The sequence below is a fragment of the Palaemon carinicauda genome, chromosome 6 (genome assembly GCF_036898095.1).
Source record: "Palaemon carinicauda isolate YSFRI2023 chromosome 6, ASM3689809v2, whole genome shotgun sequence".
Classification (NCBI taxonomy): Eukaryota; Metazoa; Arthropoda; class Malacostraca; order Decapoda; family Palaemonidae; genus Palaemon; species Palaemon carinicauda.
Window position 1 is genome coordinate 127373388 of NC_090730.1, and position 12618 is coordinate 127386005.

Below are 12618 nucleotides of genomic sequence, written 5' to 3' on the forward strand. Positions count from 1 at the left end.
GATTATTCGTATTTGGTGCAATAGGTAATGAAAAAAAAGATAATTCATTTAACATTAAAAAAAAAAGGAAAGAAAGAGTGGAATTCATGAAGCCAGAAATAATGAAATATGAAGAAGAAGCAAATGTTAGGGATGTAGCTTTGGATTTACGAATTAGAATATACGAAACTAGTAATCACAATCATAATGGCCCATGTAGAAACTTGGGGAATGATAAAAGGGAAATGAAGTAATTGAAAAGCATGCAACCTATAACAATGAAAGGGATGTTAGAGTAACTGTCGATGACACCACCCAGGGAGCTTATAGCTGAAACAGAGATATGGCCTGTAGAAACCAGGATCTAATATAAAAAAAAAAGCTGTTACTATATTACAACAGCAGACAAAGAAATATACAAGAGACTGTAGAAGATCAAATAGAAAAAAAACAACAAGTAAACACTGCTGACGTGAAGGAGTTGTAAAAATGTATAAAACGTATGGTATAAATCTGGAAGAAGGAAAAAACGTAAAACGTATGGTATAAATCTGGAAGAAGCAAAAAACGTAAAACGTATGGTATAAATCTGGAAGAAGCAAAAAACGTAAAACGTATGGTATAAATCTGGAAGAAGCAAAAAACGTAAAACGTATGGTATAAATCTGGAAGAAGCAAAAAACGTAAAACGTATGGTATAAATCTGGAAGAAGCAAAAAAACAGTAATAACAAGAGAAAAATAAAAAGGTTACAAAATATAAGATAGTCAAGGAAATAGAAGAGAAAGTAGCTGTAAAACGGAAGACGACAAAGTTGAGACACGGAAGGTAAGAGAAGATATATATATATATATATATATATATATATATATATATATATATATATATATATATATATATATATATATATATATATGTATGTATGTATATAAATACACACACACACACACACACACATATATATATATATATATATATATATATATATATATATATATATATATATATATATATATATATATATAAATAAATACACACACACACACACACACACACACACACACACACACATATATATATATATATATATATATATATATATATATATATATATATATATATATATATATACATATATGGGTGTTTTGCTTAACGTGATAGAATAGAAGAAGAATTTTAAAGAAACAAATGCATCTGACGTAAGCTGTGAGATGTATTGGATATAAGAGGGAAATATTTACTTGGATAAGTCTTTGAGGGATATCTAATAAAAAAAAAAAAAATACAGTCATAAGGAATTAGAAGGTCCAGCAGAGGAAGTTGCTCGATGTATAAGGGCAATGGAGAAAGGAAAATATAAGGGAAAAATCAGTCTATGGAATTAAATAGACCTTTGGAAAAAGGTTGCAGCTGACCGATGCCTCGCGCTTTCTTGAACGGTGGAGTGAGTATTGTGGAACCAGTAAAAAAAGGAAGAGGATTCTGTAAGTTCTTTTTTAAATGGACAGTTTTTCAATTTCAATATCAAATCTAAATAATTGTTCTGAATCCTCTCGTATTTATTTTACAGTTTTCCTGACATGTAATTGCTTTGCTGAACAATTCAATTTCATCAGTGTTACAACAATAACAAAGAAAAAAAAGAGAGAGAGAGAGAGAGAGAGAGAGAGAGAGAGAGAGAGAGAGAGAGAGAGAGAGAGACACTAAAATCACATCTACATGGAGTTAAGTGATAAAACATGCTAAGCGTTATCCATATAGAATCTAATGTAATAAAGAAAACATCAATACACAATTTTTAAATACATCTAGTTTCCTGACTGTTTTATTAAGGAACGGAGTTAACACCTGTGTGGTAAAATATGATTGAATGATGAAGTCTCTATTTTCCTTTGCGGGAATAACACTTTTGGTTTCCCTTTTACGCAACAAATACGATTTGTCTAATAATCTAATTTATACAAATATACCCAGAAAAGTCGACAGAATCGTGAAGATGCAAAACAAGTGGAGTAGTTCGAAAGACTTTCTTTAACGAGGATAAGAGCAGCAGATAGGACTTTAAGCCTATTATCATAACTTCCAAATTGTTATAATGCTCGTGACAAAGATCTCTTTTCAGAATGTGAAGTCGTCTGAATATTTTCAGAATTTGAAAATGATCTTGAACTCCCCAGCCACACCTACCTCCCATGTCTTAATATGTCTTGACCACTCTCATCACACATGATGTTACAAATAACGCATAAACCTTTAGATATGAAAATTCTAATGAATAGAAAAACAACAATCTTAAGGATTAATAGGAAAACCTAGAATAATACGCTTAATTACTGCCTCACTCAAACTTCTTGACATTTGAATATATATATATATATATATATATATATATATATATATATATATATATATATATATATATATATATATATATATATATATATATATATAAGAGTGAGTAAAAAATTTTGACCAATGGGTTATAAATGTCAACGTCACTACAGTATATATATATATATATATATATATATATATATATATATATATATATATATATATATATATATATATATATATATATATATATATAAACACACACACACACACATATATATATATATATATATATATATATATATATATATATATATATATATATATATATATATATATATATATATATATATATATATATACAAATTATATTGCAAGTCTACAGTCACAATAGTCAAATAAGGGAGGTTTATTCCTTCTATAGCTCGTGATACTTAGGCAAAATTTTATTTTTTCCGGCCAATTTTTTCTACCGAAACCGTATTTACATGAGTACCCTATATACTGGGTATATATGTACACCTTACATGTCTGGAACAAAATATTCAAGTATTGTAAAGGAACTTTGTATTTTGATATTACTTCAAATTTTCTTTGTCAAATCTGTCAATTTGGGTATCTGATTTTGATGTGAATATTGATTATTAACATTACAATTTTCAAAAATCCACAGCTAATAAATGGCCTATTTAGTCATTCGATTGAAAAGAATTTTTAATAAAAAACAGTATTTATCCTTATATAAGATAGAAGATTTTAGAGAGTATAAAGAGGTAAACTATAAGACGATGAAAGCGTAATGGAAAGAAGAAAATAAGAAATATCTATCTGTCTGGGTAAGATATAGATAGATGTTATACTGACTTAACGTGTTGCCGTGTAAAGCAATTTGTGGGTGGAAAACTTGATCTTGTTAGGGAAGGTAACTTTCTGTGAGAATAATGAATAAATCAGCGAAGAGTGAAGACGGGGGATCTGGTCGCAGGAACCATATGAGATGATCGATTTCTCGAGACTATTGTATTTTCAGAATTTTGAAAATAAAAAAATACTCTAAATTCCTAACAACTGAAATTATTTTATTTTCAAAATGTGAAATTCGAAATGACAATGCACATTCAAAGCTACATTTTAACATGAATATTGGGCCAGGTCTGGAAAAAGAAGCGATATGAAACAATTTAGACTTGTTGCAGAAATATGAAATTAAATATATATTTTCTTTTAATTTTAAACACGAAACAAAACGCATAAGAAACACCATGTTTTAACGAACTCTGTTTGAATGGCACCAAAATAAAGAAACGAAGAAATTGATACTAATGTGATGCCATGACGGATCTACGCATTTCATATATTCCAAGATCGCTTTTACTATATCGTTCAATATACACGAAAAAATGAAGGTGGTTTGGAACTGTACTGCTTGTTAATAATAAAAATGCTATGCATACTGTTATTTTCCGCTGGTTTTCAACCTTTACTATACGACCGAATGCACCCACACAAGTACACAACATCGTAATATTAAAGGTATTTATTAAAAAAAAAAAAAAAAAATAGCTGAACCTAAAGGGAAACTGCCGAAGGGAAATGAACGCCCTGACGTAAAACAAAACAACTTCTGTCCCTGGAACTAGGTACTTGGGTGTGATGCTAATTTGTATAGGAATAAGCACAAACTTAAGAATAAAAAAACTGTGAATATACCAAAGTAGAAAAAAAAGGAATAACGAGGAATCTCTGAAAACTATAGAGCACTGATTACGGTCTGAAATTTTGTTTGGATGACAGATTTCCTTTATCTTTTCCATTGCTGTAAAGCATCACAAGTAAGCTATTCAAAAAGGGGAAAAATACAAATCTCTAATTAGAAAAATAGTCGATAGATAACTAGAAAATTAGTTATAATAATGGATAAAAAACAAAGGCAGAAGTTGAATGAGAACTTTAGTCACATTGAAAAATTGTTGATCTAGGAACAAAATACAGAGAAATCCTGACTAAACATAATTTTAGAAAATCAGTATAAAATGTTTTAGAATTTGTAGACTAAGGAAATAATTCTTTCCTAAAAAGATGAGAATGGATCTCAGAATGACGATTGCAAATAGATAGATACTTTCTTCAGAGACCGAACCACTGATTCATTAATGAAAGTATTTAGAAGGTTTGTTGAATGTAGAAAATCGAAGAGACACACAGCTGAACGATGCTATAGTGAAATGCGGCGAGGTAAGGTTGAGAATGCTTGTGGAAGTGCCTATTGAGGACGTAATTAGATGTTGAAGAATGAAGAACACTGGGTTTTCATGGGATTACAGGTGAGACACTGTAGTGCAGTCATGATAGCGGGACTGGCCAGGGTTTGTAAGATGTGTAGAATACGAAAAAGGTTTCGCAGGTATGAGTGGGAGGATTAATTGTTCTGTTGTATAAAGGTAAAGGTGACAGCTTCGGGTAAGAACCGGAGACGCATAAATATTACCTGATATACCAGGGGGAGTGAATTTTATTGATAAAGAAAGGCAAATGGCAAAAGGACTTAATAATGAAAACATTTGAGCGTTTTTTATGAAACAAGTCTGTGAGGGCCCTGATAGTAAAATTCAAGTCGTAGAGAGGGAGCTTATTACATAACTAATATATAATATAGGCAATGTGGAAATGATTTGAGAATGTTAAATTAATGTGGATGATTAGTTGTTGAAAGTGTGAATATGGTTTTAAGAGATGGTTGTGTTGGCTCTCTGTAACTGTTCAATACCCTAGTTGATGGAATGATGGGCGTGGTCCGAGAAAAGGTCAGAGGGTGTTGGTGGGAAGATGGGGATTTATAAAAGGAGTGATGAATGATTGACGAGTTATTAATGTTTACAGATGATTCTGCAAACATCAGAAAATGTAGAAAATAGTGAAAGCAACAGTTTCTGAGAGAAAAAGATGAAAGTAGATGTGAGGAAGCGTAAAGAAATCATGGAAAATGGAAACCTGGAGGATGGACAATTAAATGCTAATATGGATGGTGGGAGACAGAAATTCTTCTTTTATATAATCATTTTTGGAGTAAATAAAGGAATATTGTATTGTGAGAGCAGATATAAGTCCAAAAATAGTAAATATAGAAAGATAACAATGTGTGTATAACAGGTTTGGAAGAGACAAAGTGTCTATGAAAGCCAATGTGGAATGTATAAATGGATTGTTGCGCAAAAACTATTTTATGGAATTGCAATGAAGATTGAACCTGTTAAAATTAATAGATTGCGATGGTATTTGCAGAGTTCAGAGAAATAATTAATCAGGGCACAGATCGACCGACATCAAGATACATGTAAGTTTGAGGTTAGCATATGTGATAAAAGTAATGCACAACTTTTTATTTGTTTTGGTTATAAATAAAGAATGAACATCAATATAGTAGAAATATAGTAGAATCAAGAAGTCTGTTGGGTAGGATCCTAGAAGGGGAGTTAGACCTAGAAAGGGTTGGAAAGATGCCATGAATGACGCATCCTGTGGAAGAAAATTTGACTCACTGCTAATAAACTTCCTATGAAGGTGCATTAAAAAGGATTTTAGTCAAGGAGTTACAGCAAAGGAGCTTCATCAGCGATTGTGCATTAACTTTGAGATACAAACTGCAGATACAAATACATAGAAACCTTTTGAAATATATTTTCCAGGTGTTTTTATGCAGATACAAGTGAAATGCTAGGAGGCAAATCCATATACTGTATATGAACGACTTCATATCTTTTAATGATTGAATTAAATGAAAAAATACCGAAAAACTTCACTGACAATTTCGAATTCATGAAAATCATTTTGGTATTTGGAAATCTCTCTCTCTCTCTCTCTCTCTCTCTCTCTCTCTCTCTCTCTCTCTCTCTCTCTCTCTCTCTCTCTCTCTCTCTCAAAAGTTCTAGCACGTGAGCAAATTTAATCACATGAACATCATGTCCTTGGATAACAAACATTCCTGGGCAGTGTGAGCTTTACCTCATTTTTACTTGCATGAGCTGAAAGCACACGTGGCTTCGCTTCGACTCCCCCTGTGACACTTTCCGTTATAATTCTGAGATGAAACGACAAGCATTTAATATAAGTAAAATATGTGTATCATAATTGACTTTACGAAAAAAAAATCGCAAAATAACCCGAGAAATTATTTTCCCTAGAAGGTTCAAGAAGTGCGAACGAACACACACCACACGAATGTACTGTATATCAAGAAGTTCACGGCGATCGACATCTCATCTATTAAGTGAAGACTAATATTTCTTTAATTAGCATCCTCTAAAGAATAACACAAATGACTTTAGTCAGCAAATCCATGTTACACTTTAGAAAATAAAAATCGTAAATTTTCATCTGGAATTCTCAGTAAAAATATATTGTTCTTAGCCATATTAGAGAAAAATACAGGTGACTGTGTTTTACCTTACTTTGTTATTGTCTTACAGGTAGGTGACCGTCATATCACTCCTTTACGTCAATTTGACTGTTTTTAAAACTGTAAAAATCCTGGATTAAAAGTTGCCAGGCATTTACCGTTTTTTAATGCAAATTTTTAACAGTGTACAAATAATGTCCATTCACTTAAAATTTTATTCATTCAACTTTCAACCGGGATTTTTAAGGAAAATACGGTTAAGTTTTGGAAACTGTCTCTCTTGGTGAGTGTAATAATCACCGTATAGCGGATCTAATTTGCCTTTCATTTCATTTAGAAGATTTTTCATCTTCATAGTTTCACCAGGATTTTTTTCTCATCTGCCTTGCATTCTAAAAAAACTTCATCCATTCTCAACTTTTTTATAAATGGAGTTATCCCATCAAATTATCATCCCATCGAATTACCATCCCATCAATCATAACGATATTTTAGCTATTGATAATGGAATAATCATTTCCTCAAAGTTTTCTCAACTTTTCGCATTTTCCTCATGTGTTCACAGAAATTTAGAATTCTCGGGAAGTCGCCTTAAGTTTTAGAGAGAGAGAGAGAGAGAGAGAGAGAGAGAGAGAGAGAGAGAGAGAGAGAGAGAGAGAGAGAGAGAGAGAATCTTTTAAGGTTCCCTCGTTGATAGTGTATTCTGTATTATTTGTTTTTCAGGGATGAAATTGGCCCTTTATTATAGCTATGATTCTAACATTACAAACCTACAGTTCAGTATGGTCTATCACAGTGAATATAATCAAATATAATTCCATTTCCTTTTTTTTTTATTAAAAGGAAGTTATATACTTGATAATTCACCTGATATTTCAGTGGAATCCATATATACCCACCTTATATCCCATATATACTAAATAATTATAACAGATGTTAGTATATTAGTCTTAAATTCTGGATCATCTAATATTAATTCACTTTATGTAGTAGTATATTCGATGCAAAAAACAAATATCTTTAAAATACTCTATTGCAGATGGAATTTTGTCTCAGAAACCTCATACATCTTTTAAAAAGATTTAAAAAATATATTTCACGATAATGTAGTCTTTAAATTACTGTTAACATTATCATTATTAGCTAAGCTACATCCCTAGCAGGAAACACAGGATGCTACAAGGCAAAGGGTTCAAACAGGTAAAATAGCCCAGAGAGGAAAGGAAATAAGGAAATAATCAGTCATATAAGAATTAACGAATAAAATGTGTAAAATATTTTAAGATCAGTAGCAACGTTAACACGGAACCGTCATTTAAAAGCATATAAAAATATATGTAGCAAGTTTGAACTTCTGAGGCTCCACTAATCCAAAAGCAAGATTATGAAGATCATTTCACAATCTGGTCATGGCTAAAATAGAACTTTTAGAATATTGTGCAGTAATGAGCTTTATAATGGAGAAAGCAAGACTATTACAACAATTAACTGTATAACTAGTACTACGTACAAGATGGTACAGTCTGGGAAAATGTGAATGCAAAGGCTGGTCCGAATTATATAAAAAAAAGTTATGCAACATGCACAAAGATGCAACATGCACAAAGAGTTAACTGATAGAGTGGTAGAGACTAATAATAAATTTTCACCAATCGGTGAAATGGATAACAAGCAGTCCTCCGACTGGAGGGGGTGCGGGGAGAAAAGCCCTTTCCAGTGAGCTATCACTCACATTTGATATTTCGGCCAAGGACTTAAGAGTGTAGTTTGAGGTGAGAAGTTAGATTAAAAGGACTCCATTTTAAATGACTAGGAAAACTAGGAATTACTTTAAACATTTGTTATTTGCTCCTACGCATCATACAAACTTTTGTCCTTTAATTGGGGAGACTCACTGCCTGGAGTGTTGGAGGTCCCCTTGTAACCAAAACTGTTAAGTTTTATAACTTCCCTGGAAAAGTTCCAGGCTCGATCTGCCACGAAGTAAAACGAGGACACTGTCCCCTCCCCCCATCTGCTTATCATAAGGATGAGAAATTGAAAGGACCTGGGTCATACAATGAATTGTTCCGTATCATGCAAGGAGAAGCCATATCACCGAAGAGGACGCCACCTAGTATCAAATACCAAGAATATAAATATTGAGTTGGAGCCAGATTCACCTTTCCCTAGCTTGCATGGAGTATGGGGATATATACTTCTTTGGTTACAAAGAATGGTGCTTGTAATGCCTCGATTGCTGAGGGGTAGAAGAATTAAGGAGAAAGTTCAGTTATACTGCATTTCATTACCGAGTAATGTCAAAACGTTACCATAGATGGGATGCATCCTTGTCCCATGAGGAATCTGGACAGGTTACACAACCACTTGAGCAGCTACCATAGATCCAAGCATAAAGTTGTCAAGGGACTTATGGGCACACTCTCGCAGTAAAGGCTGTGAAGGTTGTCTTAAATGCGAGTGTTGGGGCAATACCCCTGACTTTATGAGTCCTGGTCCTTCTTGGCAACTTGACTCTCTTTGTCCGCCAAGGCGTAAGCTCTACGGATCATTTGTCAAAGGTAGAAAGAGACAGTGTTCCTTGACACCATTTTCTTGGACCGGTCTTTGCTAACGAAAAGCCCCCTACACTCGGGCCTAAGGTGCCAGGTTCTTTTATAATAGGACAACAGAGCCTTGACGGGATACAAGAGCCTCTCGTCTTTATTGCCATCTGATGCCTCCCAGAGAGAGGGATGGCTTGAACCAGGGGTCATGCACCGCCAGCTTCCAAGTCTTGGTCACAGAGTGCGGCGCAAAACTGGAGCCATCCTTCTATCCACGAGCGTGGGTGACTACACAAGAGAGACCGTGCAACTTACTCGCTTTCTTCACCGACTATGGCTAGAAAAAAGACAATCTCGAAAGTCAGCTCCCTGTCTGACGACCTTCTCAAAGGCTCAAACGGGGAATGCGCAAAAGCCTTGAGGACCGAGGTCATGTCTCAATCCAGGGGCTTGTAATTCCAGGTGAACAAGACTGCTCAAAACACCTCATGAGCATAGACGATTCCCACGATGTGGAGAGGTCTATACCCTTCAGTTATAAGACTATACTTGGGGCTGAGCGGTAGCCTTTGATAGCTGCAACTTTAATTAGAGTTTTAGCTGTTTTATTCAAGGAAATGAATCTACTCAAATCCATTAATACAATACTACCACTTTCAGCATTAACAGTAGTTACTACAAATTTGGGTAAATATATATTATTCACCAATGAGTTGAGCAGTGTTTGTCATTCTATTGAAGATAGATCAGATTTTGAAATATGCAGACAAGAAGCATGGTTTTTCAAATTTTTATGACACACAATCTTTTTGGTAAAGTCTGCACAATTTTCTGAAGTACCAATATGATCTACCTTAATAAGAATAGTGTTCTTTCACATATTAATAATGTTACCAATTCAATTATTAACATGGATGCTCTACTTTTTTTTTTTAAGTTTGTGCATAAGTCACCCTATCGTTCAATCAACAAAGAGCAACATCCGTCTGTAAGAAGATAAATTTCAATCATTAATAGGTATCAGTCAATCACCATGTATATCATGCAAATTCAGAGCTCTTTATAATTCAAACTCAATTGCTGCTAGTTCTAAAACTGGCATAATTCTGGCTTTTAAGATTTTACTGAGTATTCGATTGTGAAAAGCTACAAACGAAACTAATTTAAATTCTCTTTCAATTACATAGGAAAAAAATCCAATAAAATCTTCGCTGGCATCACACATCACTACAATTTCAAATTAAGGACCATAATTTCGAAAGTATCTTGGGACTTCATGAATTTGCCCACTATGTACTGAATGGTTATATTTTTTCATTCTCATTAGTTCACCAGAACGTAGTTCATCATCCCATTTGATATTATATTATAATTGATCAGAGTTTGTCTAATAAATACTTTACATCTGCTGAGTAAAAGTAAATTTGCATTACTTAATCCATAAATACTCATGAAACTCCTGAGAATTTCTCAGGAAAAAAAGGTTTTATCATTCAATTTAGTCACATTGACTATTATACAGTCACTTTTTCTGATGCATTTCATAGCTAATACTTTCACAATTTTTGGAGCTTCTAAACACGCTTCATTGTCCACATCTTGAAAATCATATTGTTAGCAAAGTGTTGCTGCAATGGCAGCTTGTTGATTTTACCGACTTTCTTTACTCTATCAATAGTTTGTCAAAATTCATATTTATTTGTACAGACAACGAAAAAGTTGATCAACACTGCCATCCCAATAAGTTTTTTAATTAAGTCTGTTTCATCATCGGGCAATTCATTGGAAGCCAAAACCAACATTTAAGATGGACAACGCTGTAATAAAAAACGTGAAATCGACGTACCAAAGATAACTCTTCTCGACATCCTGTCTACACAATGGGAGCGTAATCACCAGAAGAAACATACCTGAACCATCAAAACAAGAATTTAGATGAGTTTTCCTCACTGGTCACCAAATGATGATATGCTTTGAAAATATCAAAGCCATAAATATATACTTTCCAATTCTATTCTTAACCGTCAATACACATAATCTGACCTACTTTGACCTACCGACTCAGACCTAACCTTATCAAGTAAGACAGACTAATTTAATGCGGCAATTATTCAAAATCCCTTGATAAGTTTCCAGCACCGCGGCTTCTAACAAATCAATTGATAACATGAGAGAGTTATATTAAAAAGACACTAAACGGCGAATATGACTACGTTCTCTTACGCGAAAGTCTTCAATTGTGTAAGCAAATGAAAAAAGGTTGAACAAAAATCACTGTGAGAAATAAGAAAAATATAATCATGGATTGTAGATACCAAGATACAACCAATTAAGAACCAAAAGTTCAATATTAATCCTAGACGTTCATATTGATCAAGCGAAAAAATCGAGACGATCGAAAATGATCGAGCGGGAAAAATGTTCAACACTTAAGGAATTCCAATAATAGTTAAAAAATTAACCTTTAAAAATTTCCGTGAAACCGCAATATTTAAACCAGAAATAGAATACAATGAGCATTAACATTTTAACAAGTTTATATCAAATTTTACTAAATGACATTCAATATTAAAAGTTTATACCCAATAGTCCTAAAACCCTTAACCCAAAAACGCTTATAATGAGATTAACGCAAACAACGAGAAAAACTCATGTAAAGTTACTCTACAATCAATAAAAACTATTTATAAGTTTATTCATATCAACCCAAGAGAGTTCCCAAGTGGTTGAGTGAATACTAATGATCAGAACAAAAGCTATGTATGCAGCTTTCAAGTACAACTCAAATCAACTGATGCTATGAGGTCCTCACAACGCCGCTATGAGGAAACTTGATCTTGCATCAGCACGAAGATCCAACTAAAAGCTAACACAGAAATCCATGTCAATAATCTCAGTCAAAATGTAGGTCATTAATAGAAACTTCATTAATCTAATCGAAAATCAAAATTATGAAATTTATAAGGAAAATATAAAGTAATGAAAACCGTAAATCCTAAATAGTAGCAGGTTCATATATGTCATTTGGGCAAATGGAATTAGACTATTCAGCGACACTAGTGCAACGAAAAGTTACGTACGCTTACCTAAAAATATGTCGACTGGTCTGACCATAACGCCAAAGAATATCCTGGTTGGTCACATCCCGGGACAGCATCCACTTGAAGAAATAGTGCTTCATAGTAACTTAGGGAACCTTATAAGACTTTGAAGACATCAAAAAGGTAAAATCATGAAGATATGTACTCTCGATTCACATATAATGCCGATAGGCGTTCACTCTACTTCAAAGTTCTATATGTACAAAGGAACCTCACACCAGGAATACAAATATAATCATCTGAAATAATTTCAGGTTCATAT